The 11,420-nt window shown below is 41.1% G+C and overlaps 1 pseudogene; it reads right to left on the bottom strand.

Moving 5' to 3' along the window:
- Nucleotides 1-4,958: 4,958 nt before the first annotated feature.
- On the bottom strand, nt 4,959-5,345 carry LOC150040915 (PCNA-associated factor-like; annotated as a pseudogene).
- Nucleotides 5,346-11,420: the final 6,075 nt, after the last annotated feature.

Below are 11,420 nucleotides of genomic sequence, written 5' to 3'. Positions count from 1 at the left end.
AGTCACAGGGTTTGAACTCTGGGCTTGGGTACTGTCCCTGGGGTCTTCAGCTCTAGGCTAGCACTCTACGACTCTGAGCCATAGTGCCATTTCCATGTAATCTTTAGCTAAAGTCCTGAGGCAATTTTTTGCCAGTCTTGGGGCTTGATTTGAGCACTGTCCTTGAGCTTTCTCAAGGCAAGAGCTCTACCATTTGAGTCAAAGCACCACTTCAAGCCTTTTCTACGTATGTGGTACCAAGGAATTGAACCTAGGTCTTTGTGCATGCTAGGCAAGCACTTTACCACTAGGTCAAACTCCCAGCCTGTGTGACAAGTTTTAATTTGATTATTTTTGTTTGTTCAGTTTTTAGAATTGAATTTTTGGAATTCTTAATAGGATCTGGCTCTTCTCTAATACCCAGATTTTATTTGAACATTGTTTATCCTCTCCAAAAGTTATGTTGAAATTTGATTGTTTGTCTCCTAGCCAGTATTGGGAATGAGACCTTTGTGGAGTGACTAAGTAGCTAAAGAAGATTAGAGCCTTGTATGGAATGGCTTAATTATCTCAGTGCTGAACTTGTTGCCATGAGAGTAGGGCATTATAAAGTGAAGATGCTTCTCATGCTTTGCCTTGGATTCGCCCACTGGTGCAACTTTTTTCTGCCTTTTTACAAGAAACCATAGGGCCCTTGCCAAATGATATTACCGGAGTTGGGACTTCCAACTTCCAGAAAAATAAGCAAAATAAACTTCTTTTCCTTCTAAGTATCCAGTCACAGATAGTAGAACAATAGGAAATGGACAAAAGCTTGTTATTTCCAGTCTCAAAACAGAAGTATAAATTTGTATTCTTAAATTACTCAGTTCCTGTTAGTCTGTTCAAGCAGTAGAAGCACATGATAACAGAGCTAGAGACATGACTCGTGTAGTAGATCATATGCCTATGAAGTACAAAGCCCTGAGTTCCAGTCCCAGTACAAAAAATCAAAATAAAGTTGGTTTTATGTATTAGAAAATTCCTTCATTCCTCTTCTTCATTTGCTCCTCCCTTCCTTTGGTCTTCTTTCCTTCTCCTTTCTCTTCTTTTTTTCCTTTCTTCTCTCTCAGTAAGACAATATTTAAGTATACACATATACATAATTACTAAGATTATCAAATACAGAGATTTCTCTGGAGGAGAGAGCAGAATGGAAAATGAATGAGCATCAATTATTTGCAATATATTTTAAGTAAATATGAGGGACACATGTAGAAATTCAACAAAAGCTGCTCAACAGGGGAATAGGGAGAAAAATCATGTGAGGATAGGTAGTAGGGGAAGGTGGTCATTATGGTGGGAGAAGTAAGGGAGGATGGATACTGTCTACATTGATTATTTGCACTTATGAGATAGAACAAGGAAATATGTTAAGGATGCTATATTGGGGGGTACCAATATATCACACAAATATATATTTTTGTGCCAGTCCTACCAACTTTCCCCCTTACCTAGTAATGCCACCAAGTTACAACTTCAGGGTATTAACGTATTCATTAACTTAGAGATTACATTAATTTAGTAACTGCTCGAACACCAGAGCTACTAGCTATGGATCAAGCCTTTAAACCATGATTCTGTTTTAGGGCAGAATAGCTTACTAACATGCTGCAACAACATACATTGACCTTTTACCATGCTGGCCAGTGGTGGAAAACACTTTGCCTATCATCACATGCTTTTCCACAAGGCTGGAGGTTACAAATAGGGTACAAAGGAAGACAACATTCCATGTTGGTTGGTCTGAGTATACTTGTGAATAAAATTCTCCCACCCAAATGTGAAAAAGGTATGATTCAGGAGGACAGGAAGTAGAGAAAGGGCCTCCAATCTATAAAGGAACAAAATGGGCCATGGAGCATGGGTCAGACTTGGTATCACACTGTCCTATGTAATCACTGAGTATCCTTTCTGGTCCCTGTGTCTCAAAAAGTCACACACTGCACACCATGTGTGACAAATTCTCACTTCAGAGCCAGAATAGATCAGCCATTCACTCCAATCCTCGACCTGGAAAGCTGGCATGACCATGTAAGCTATGACTGACCTCTCCCCAGGAGGATAATTCCTCAAAAGAAAGCACAGAAGATTGGTGTGTGAGTGAAGATTAGTGTGTGAGTGATTTATTTGGTTCAGATTTTGCCACTGAGGCTCTGCCACCATACTTCTAGGCCAGTTACAAGTAGACTAAGCTCCAGACTGGGCCCTGCTTTGGGAGGCATGGGGTGATTATTAATTGGTGACAAATATGGCATAGATGGCTGATTTTGTCAGCTCTGCTATCTGTCTCTGAAGATAAGACTCCTTGCTCCACATTCAAACTACTCTGAAGTGAGTGTAGGGTGTTCACCACAGGCAGTAGTCAAAGCTGAGCCTTTATTCTGGACAGAGTTAAGGACCATCATCAGAGTCTCAGGTGAGAGAAGCCCGTCTGGCTCCATGGGACAGAAGGAGGTGGGGCATCCTCAGTTCTTTCTGTGTCTGGTCCCCTTTCCACCTAAACTCTCTTAGGCACAAGAGACTGCCCTGCAGAGTTCCAGATCACATCCTGTAGGAAGAGCATTTTGTGAGAGCAAGAAAAGAGCCCAGCTGGTGGGGCAATCAGGACAAAGGCCTGCCTTTAACAGAGATTCTGCATCTCTCACTGTGGCCTGAGCAGTTCCCTGCACAAGCCCCTAGGCCTCACGTCATCATGGCCTTGTGCAGATGCACGTAGAGGCCCCTGGACCTCACATGATAGTGATTGCCGATTACTGAGCTGACCACAAACACCACACAGAGTGGACGCTAGAGGAGTGCATCGGAATGGACACCTAGCCACAGAAAGAGCTCATGCAGCTTATGTGTAGTTTTGGGCCACTTCATCACTTCCAGCTTTTTCTATGTATGTGGTATCAAGGAATCGAACCCAGGGCTTTCTGCATGCTAGGCAAGTACTCTTCCACTAGGCCGTGCACCCAGCCCATGCCTGCATATGTTTTTTAATTGGAATCTTATTTATAAGATTTTATTAACACTGATTTTAACATCATATTTCAAATGTCATGTTTAACAAACAAGTATTCAAGAAGGAAATCTCTATATGCAATCACTGGCACATAGATTTTAGAACATATTTTAGATATGCATTAATCTATGTAATAAAGCATTATGTATATAAAGTATATAGCCCATCATAGATTTTTATGTCCATGTAATTACATTTATATTTCCAAGACCACGTCCATAACCTTGGTTATCTGAATATTGAGTCATCACTCTTGTACTGTTTGGATCTAATATCCACACATCAAGGAGAGCATGTTCTCTTTGTTTCTTTGATCTTGACTTATCTCACTCAACATGATTCCCTCTAGTTTCATCCACTTCCCCAGCAAATGCCATTATTTTATCTTGTCTGTTGGCTATGTAGAATTCCATTGTGTATATGGACCACATTTTTTGTATCCATTCATCTGTAGTAGGCATCTAGGTTGTTTCCATCACTTGGCTTTGTGAATAGTGCAGAGATGAACATGGCTGTGCAGGTGTCCTTATCATATCCTGGGTTATGATGCTCTGCGTAGATGCCCAGGAGTGGTATGGTAGGATCAGAAGGAAGGTCTATTTGTAGTTTTTTTTTTTTTTGTGGGTCATGGGGCTTGAACTCGGCCTGGACATTGTCCCTGAACTCTTCAGTCCAAGGCTACCACCCTACCCCTGAGCCAAGCCCCACTTCCCATTTTCTACAGATTAATTGGAAATAAGAGTTTCAGGTCCTTTTGTGCCCAGGATGGCTTTGAACCTTGATCCTCAGATCTCAGCCTCCCGAGTAGCTAGGATTACAGCCGTGAGCCACCATGCCAGGCTATTTGCAGTTTTGCAGGCTTTTTTTGTTGTTTGTTTTTTGCCAGTCCTGGGCTTGGGCTCAGGGAAAGAGCACTGTTCTTGTTTTTTTTTTCTTTTCCCTCAAGGATAGAGCTCTACCACTTGAGCCACAGCACCACTTTCTGTCTTTTTTTCTATGTATGTGGTACTGAGGAATCGAACCCGGGTCTTCATGCATGCTAGGCAAGCACTCTACCACTAGGCCAAACTCCTGGTCCAATTTTGCAGTTTTTTTTTGTTTTAATAAACCTCCAAACTGACTTCCAGAATGGCTGTACTAGTTTACATTCCCACCAGCAGTGCAGTAGGGATCCTCTTTCTACACAATCTTGCTTGCATTTGTTGTTACCTGAGTTCAGAATATTGTCCATTCTAATTGGGGTAAGATGGTATCTTAGGGTTGTTTTTATTTGCATTTCCTTTATGACGAATGGATGATAAGAATTTTCTCATTTTTATTTGCCATTTTAACCTCTTCTTTTGTTAAGTCTCCTTTTAGTTCCCTTGCCCATTTAGTGCTGATTTTTTTCCATTCATTTAAACTTAAGATCAAAATGTCTTGAACATTTTTTTAAAGATACCCATCATTTTTTTCAACATTATGTCTTTGGCCTCCCTTTTCTGAATAATGGTATATTTCATTTAAATTTAAATAATACTGAATTATTTGATGTACAAAAGCCTGTTTTCTTTTAGAGCAAACAAAAGAAATAGAAATATGGCCCCATTCCAATTATCAAATGTTCATAAAAATGACATCAGTACAAAAATCTAAGCAATCCTCAAAGTAGGAGATTAGTAATTAAATGATGAAATCTAATTTTTTATGAGAACAGAACCTTAACATTAGATCAAAGAAACAACATATTGTGTTAAACTGAACACGAGTAAAGAAGTAGCCACAATTTTACAAAGTCTTCGATTAACAGCTACTTATTTTTGAACAATTAAGTTTTAGCAACATTTAAAAAAATCAAATGCCTATTTAACAAAGCCAATTGGACAAACATCATAAACTTCTAGGATACAGAGTAAACATGAGACATTATTCAAATACGAATAATTAAGTTCTATTCTTTTTCATCATCTGAGTGATCAGGTTGCAAAGGACGTGTTCTGAATGGGAACTGATTCTCTTTATAATGTGTGGAATTTGGGAGTGACTTTTCCTTTGCTTTTCCTAAGCCACTGGGTCCTGCCTCTTCAGGAATCTGATTTTATTTTTCAGAAACTTTAGGAGACTGAAGAATTCTCCAGTCCCTTTTTGCCACTTGGGAGTTGGGCGTACACAAATTGGATTCCCTCCTGCATACTGCATACTTGTTTTCAGCTTTTCAGGATGAAGGAGATGGAGAGTTGATGGCAGAAGTGAAGGAACCAAACACCTTCCTAGGAGCGCAGGATGCCACCAGCTTTCTGTAGGTGCTTGGGACACTGTCTGCTTTAGTCTGAACCATGTCCTAACAAAGAGAGGGGGGGAGGGGGGAGCGATAGGCCCAGTGGAGGGTGATTCAGTGGCCACAGATCCGAAGAAACTTTCATTTTTAAGTAGTCCCATTGGTTGAATCTCTCTCCAATCTGCTGTGGCCCTGGGACTCTATTCAGGATGTTTTTGCGTGTGCCTGTGAGTTCCAGTATCTCTTCTACTCTCTCATGTAGCAGTTTTGGGGTTTCTGGTCTGATATTGAGGTCTTTGATTCATTTTGAGTTAATGCTTGTGCATGGCAACAGGCTGGGATCAATTTTTAGTTTTGTGCCTATGGCTGCCCAGTTTTCCCAGCATCAATAATTAAATAGGCTGTGTTTGTTCCACTGTATATTTCTGGCTCCTTTGTCGAATATAAGTTGACTATAGGTATGTGGTTTTATTTCTGGATCTTCTATTCTGTTTCATTGATCTTCTGGTCTGTTTTTGTGCCAATACCATGCTGTTTTTGTTATTATGGCTCTGTAGCAGAGTTTGAAGTCTGGTATTGTAATACATCTGCATTGATCTTTTTGCCTAGAATTGCTATTGGCTATTCTAGATCTTTTCTTGTTCCATATGAACCTTTGGATTATACTGTCTATTTCAATAAAGAATGTCTTTGGGATTTTGATGGGGATTGTACTTAAATTGTGTATCAATTTTGGCAGTATGGTCATTTTCACTATGTTGGTTCTCCCTATTCATGAGTATGGGATGTCTTTCCATTTCCTGGTATCCTCTTTAATTTCTTTCGTTAGGCTTTTATAGTTTTCGTTAAATAATTCCTTTACATCTTTCGTTAGGTTAATTCCTAAATATTTTATTCTTTTGGGGCTACTGCAAATGGGATCATTTCCTTGATTTCTCATTCTGTTTGTGTATTATTGGCGTACAGAAAGGCTACTGAGTTTTTAAGGTTGCTTTTGTAACTTGCCACTTTGCTAAAGTGATTTATTAGTTCTAGGAGTTTGGGAGTGGAGTTTGTTGGGTCACTCAAGTAGAGGATCATGTCATCTGCGAATAGGGATAGTTTAATTTCTTCTTTCCCTATGTAGATTCCTTTGCTATCCTTCTCTTTCCTTGTTGCTCTGGCTAAGAGAGTTTCAGCACTATATTGAAGAGAATTTGAGAGAGCAGGCATCCCTGTCTTGTTCTTGATTTTAAGATAAATAGTTCTAGTCTTTCTCCATTTATTATGATACTGGCTATAGGTTTGTCATATATTGCTGTAATTATTTTAAGGAATGTACTTTCTATTCCTAGTTTTCTATTGCTTTCAACATGAATGGATGCTATATTTTGTCAAATGCCTTCTTGGCATCCAGCGAAATTATCATATGATTCTTGTCCTTAGCTCTATTGATATGATGTATTATATTAACTGATTACTAATGTTAAACCAGCCTTGCATCTGTGGGATGAAGCCTACTTGATCATAGTGTATATATGTATATATATAGTCAGTCCTGGAGCTTGAATTCAGGGAGTGAGTACTGTCCTTGGGTTTTTTTCCTGAAGGGTAGCACTCTGACACTTGAGCAGCCACAGCACCCTTTCTAGCTTTTTCTGTTTATGTGGTACAAAGGAATTGAACCCGGGTCTTCATGCATGCTAGGCAAGCATGCTACCATGAGGCTAAACTCCTGGCCCCCCATAGTGTATATGTTTTAAAAATTTGTTTCTGAGTTCTGTTGGCTAGTATTTTATTGAGGAGCTTTATGTCTGTGTTCATTAGAGAGATAGGTCTGTAGTTCTCTTTAATTGTTGTGTCTTTCCCTGGTTTGGGGATAAGTGTGACATTAGCTTCATAAAATGAATTTGGTATGGCTTCTTCTGCTTCCATTTCTCAGAAGAGTTTCAAGAGTATAGGTATTTATTCATCTTTAAAAGTCTTGTAGAATTCCGTAGTGAAACTGTATGGACCTGGGCTCTTTTGGGTTGGCATTTCCCTGATTGCTTCCACCATCTCAGTCAATCTGTTGCTTGGTGCTTCCATTTCAGTTTGCATTGTGGACATTGAGCCCATCATGTCTGCTCTGAGGGTATTCATCTTTCCATCTAAGGAAGTATAAACTTTGTCTATTTTTGTCTCCACTTCTCTTTGAAAATCGTGCAACTCCTTGGTAATTTCCTGCTAATATTCCTGGAATTGTTTTTGGAGTTCTGCTGTAATATCTTTTTTTTTTGCCAGTCCTGGGCTTGAGCTCATGGCCTGAGCACTGTCCTTGGACTTTCTCAAGGCTAGAGCTCTACCACTTGAGCCTCAGCACCACTTCCGGCCTTTTTCTATGTATGTGGTACCGAGGAATCAAACCCGGGTCTTTAACCACTAGGCCAAACTCCCGGCCCGTGCTGTAATATCTTTAGTCATGTCCGCAATCATCTCCTTGAACAGAGTCATGTCTCAAGCCTCTTCGAGTGTCATTTCTTTGAATGGTGACTTTTCTCTCATCCCTTCACTCGTGTTACCTTTTTGGATTTTTGTGGGACTTTATTTATAAGTTTCGTGATTTGTCTCTGTGATTTCCACATTGGTAGTGCAGGGCTTGCTAACTACTGTTGTAGGTTCGCTCTGTAGTCAGTAGGTGGTGGTCTTAATTGGTTTTGAGCTGGTGTTTCTCTCTGGATATCTGTGTATATGTGTGGTTCTCTGCCCAATTAATTCCATTGTTGACTTCAGGTACGTGGGTCCAGGTGTGGATTTGCGCTTTTGGCATTTCTGGGGTCAGGAGAGTGTACAGCTGATTTCCCGTAGTGGCTTGCAGTTATCTCTGTGAGTATTTGGAATTCGGCTAGATAGAGCCACTGTTGGGGCTTGTCCACCAGATTCTCAGTAGCAGGGACCAGCTGTTGATGTTAACCTTTGGTTCTAATGCTGCGGGGCACAAAGCTGATTACCCGTAGGGTTGAGTAGTTGTTTTTGGCACACCTGCCTTTTCCAAATGGTGAATGGCACATGCTTTTGAGTGTCTACTTAGACCTCAGCTGGGTAGCACAGTTGTGGTTTTCTTGTACACCTGGTCACCAGCAGAACAGCCCAGGATAGGTGACTGCATATATTTTTTTACAATACACACACACACACACACACACACACACACACACACACACACACACACACACGATATGTATTTCAATCTGTATTACATACCAGTATCTTGTTTGTTTTTCCTTCATCATTCTTAAGGTTCAACAGATTGTCCTTTATTAATACTCTTGTACTTTCATCATCAAAATATTGTGGGACAGGAGGAGAACAAAAGGGGAAGGCAAAAGAAGGGGTGACATAGATCAGGACGCACTGCACTCACAACCTAACATACAGAATTTTAACCTTTTGTACACATACTTAATTAAAAAAAAAGATATAATTGTCACCAAGGTCCTTATCGTCAACTCATCATAATAGAATTTTCCATTTAAATTCACATAATATGGTATTTAACCTTTTTAACAATTTGAAAATACTGCATAATATTCCCAAATGGCTGGTAAGAAATGGAACTTGCCTATAGAGCCCAGATCATGTCTTGCCTCCTACTACTTGTCTCAGAGTAAGCACACAGAGAGGTTGACTTGGCAAAGTGCCTTGTCTCTCTTCAGTGCAATGACACTATAGAGCTCCAAAGTCCCACCTGGATCAGCTACCAGGGCTTCCTGGATTTTATTTCTAACATGATCTCTTACTGTGCTGGCACAAAATACAGTATCATCGTGAGACTCCAGCTAGTGCAATGTGTCCTTGAGCAAGCAAGCCTGTCTACAAAGAGTCAGACCAATTCTCAGAATTGGACTGTACAGATTCCCAACACATTGCTGGTCTCCCTCTGGTATCTGTGAGCCTCTGATCTCAGTAGGAAATTCTCCCAGTAAGTGACATGCAGAGATTGTAATCCTTGCTGTCACAAACTCCTGGTTGACTTCCAGCCACATCAAGCCCATCTGTCCTCACTCAATCTCCAAGAACTCCTTTTCCCATCCACATTTGCTCATTATCCATTCCTTCTTCTGAGAGGAAAACAAAACCTTCTGTTTGAAGTGGTCCATTCTTGTAAGTTGTGGCCCTCAGAGTATCCCTGGGAGCCCTCAGCTGCTATACCAGTGAGCACTCTTCTAATATCCATGGTGTGAATGGTGGCCTGGTGGCCCTACAGGTTGTAAGTCTTGCTAAGCAGCACTCAGAGCATGAAATCCACTGTTGGCAGCTCTGGTCCATACACAGTGCCCTGCACCTTCAGAAGTCCCGTCTGAGCTCCTGAGAAGGAAAACAATCAAATGGTGTCCAGGGTCTACAGGCAAAGCAAAGAGATTCCTATTAAGAAGGCATAAGGAAATTTCCTATGCTGAATAGATGTTGATAGTGGGTCCATAGCAGTACCCATTTAATACCACTCAAGGAATGATTGTGTGTGTGTGTGTGTGTGTGTGTGTGTGTGTGTGTGTGACTTCAAAGTATTGAAAAAATACATCTCAGATGGATATCAACATTTACCAACTCTTCCAATATGGGAATTTTCTTTCATCTCTTTTTTTTGGTGGATCATGGGGCTTGAACTTGGCCTGGGCACTGTCCCTGAACTCTTCAGCTCAAGGTTATCACCTTACCCCTGGGATTGGACATTGTAACTCGCCTAGAAGTATGGTTGCGGAGACTCAGTGGAAAAGTCTGAGCCAAATAGTTCACTCAAACACTAATCTTCTGTGCTTTCTTTTAAGGAGTGAACCTCCTGGGGAGAGGTCAGTCATAGCTTACATGGTCATGGCAGCTTTCCAGGTCGAGGATTGGAGTGAATGGCTGATCTATTCTGGCTCTAAAATGAGAATTTGTCACACATGATGTGCAGTGTGTGACTTTCTGAGACACAGGGACCAGAAATGACACACGGTGAATACATAGGACAGTGTGATACCAAGCCTTACACATGCTCCATGGCCCATTCTACCTGCTAACCTTTCCCCCTGGGTGTGGTGATCACAAAGAGCATGGAGCAAAAGCTGCTCTGAGGAAGGCAGACTGCATATCATCATCCATCTACAAGGAGGACTTAAACATCTCATTCAGACAAATATGCCACAGAGCCCACATTTCGAAATCCCTGAATTTCAACTTGGGCTTTATGCCTTCAACATCACCCTACCCCATGCAATTCTATGTTTTAGAATTTGGAAATCCCTACTGGTGAAAGTCAGATGCCAACTACCAATTTGTTCCTTTATAGATTGGAGGCCCTTTCTCTACTTCCTGTTCTCCTAAATCATACCTTTTCCACTTTGGGTGGGAGAATTTTATTCACAAGTATACTCAGAGAGGCAAACAGACCAACCAACACGGAATGTTGTCTTCCTTTGTACCCTATTTTTAACCTCCAGCCTTGTGGAAAAGCAAGGTAGCACAACTCACACTTCCCAAGTCTCTCTTGATTCTCCTCACTCAAAGATGGATTTGTACTGAGTCTGAGGCCCACACAGTCAGAGGCTGAGCTGAGGAAGCCATCAACTATCACAACTATCTTGTGATAAATGTGATACCAGGACATGGAGCTGAGAATAAAAGTCTTGTGGCTAGGCTCAGGTGACTTGCTGTAATTCTGTCAACTGATAACTAAGGATCACAGTCCGAAGGCAGCACAGACAGAAAAAATCCATGAGATTTGACCTCCAATTAACCACCAACACCTGAAAGTGGAAAGGTAACTCAAGTGGTAGAGGACTACCCTTGAACAGAAACTTGGGGTATCTTCTAGGCCCTGTGTCTAAACCCCAGGTCCAGTACACAAAAAGTAAAATTTTAAAAGCCTTTCTGTTATAGGGTGAATGGATAGGGTAGTGATGATAGGCAAAGTTGAATACCTGCTCAACTGATGCATAGTGTTTTTCACCACTGGCCAGCATGGTAAAAAGTGTCCTTAGACACTTTTTGCTCAAGGCTAGCCCTCTATCATTTGAGCCACAGCACCACTTCTGGATTTTTCTCTGTATGTGGCAGAGAGCAATGAAACCCAGGGCTTCATGTATGTTAGGCAAGCACTCTAACACTGGGTCATCCTCCTGGCCCCTCAGCAAT

Source organism: Megascapheus bottae, chromosome X, assembly GCF_031878675.1.
Source record: "Megascapheus bottae isolate mThoBot1 chromosome X, mThoBot2.hap1, whole genome shotgun sequence".
NCBI lineage: Eukaryota > Metazoa > Chordata > Mammalia > Rodentia > Geomyidae > Megascapheus > Megascapheus bottae.
This window is presented reverse-complemented; position numbering and strand designations above follow the sequence as displayed.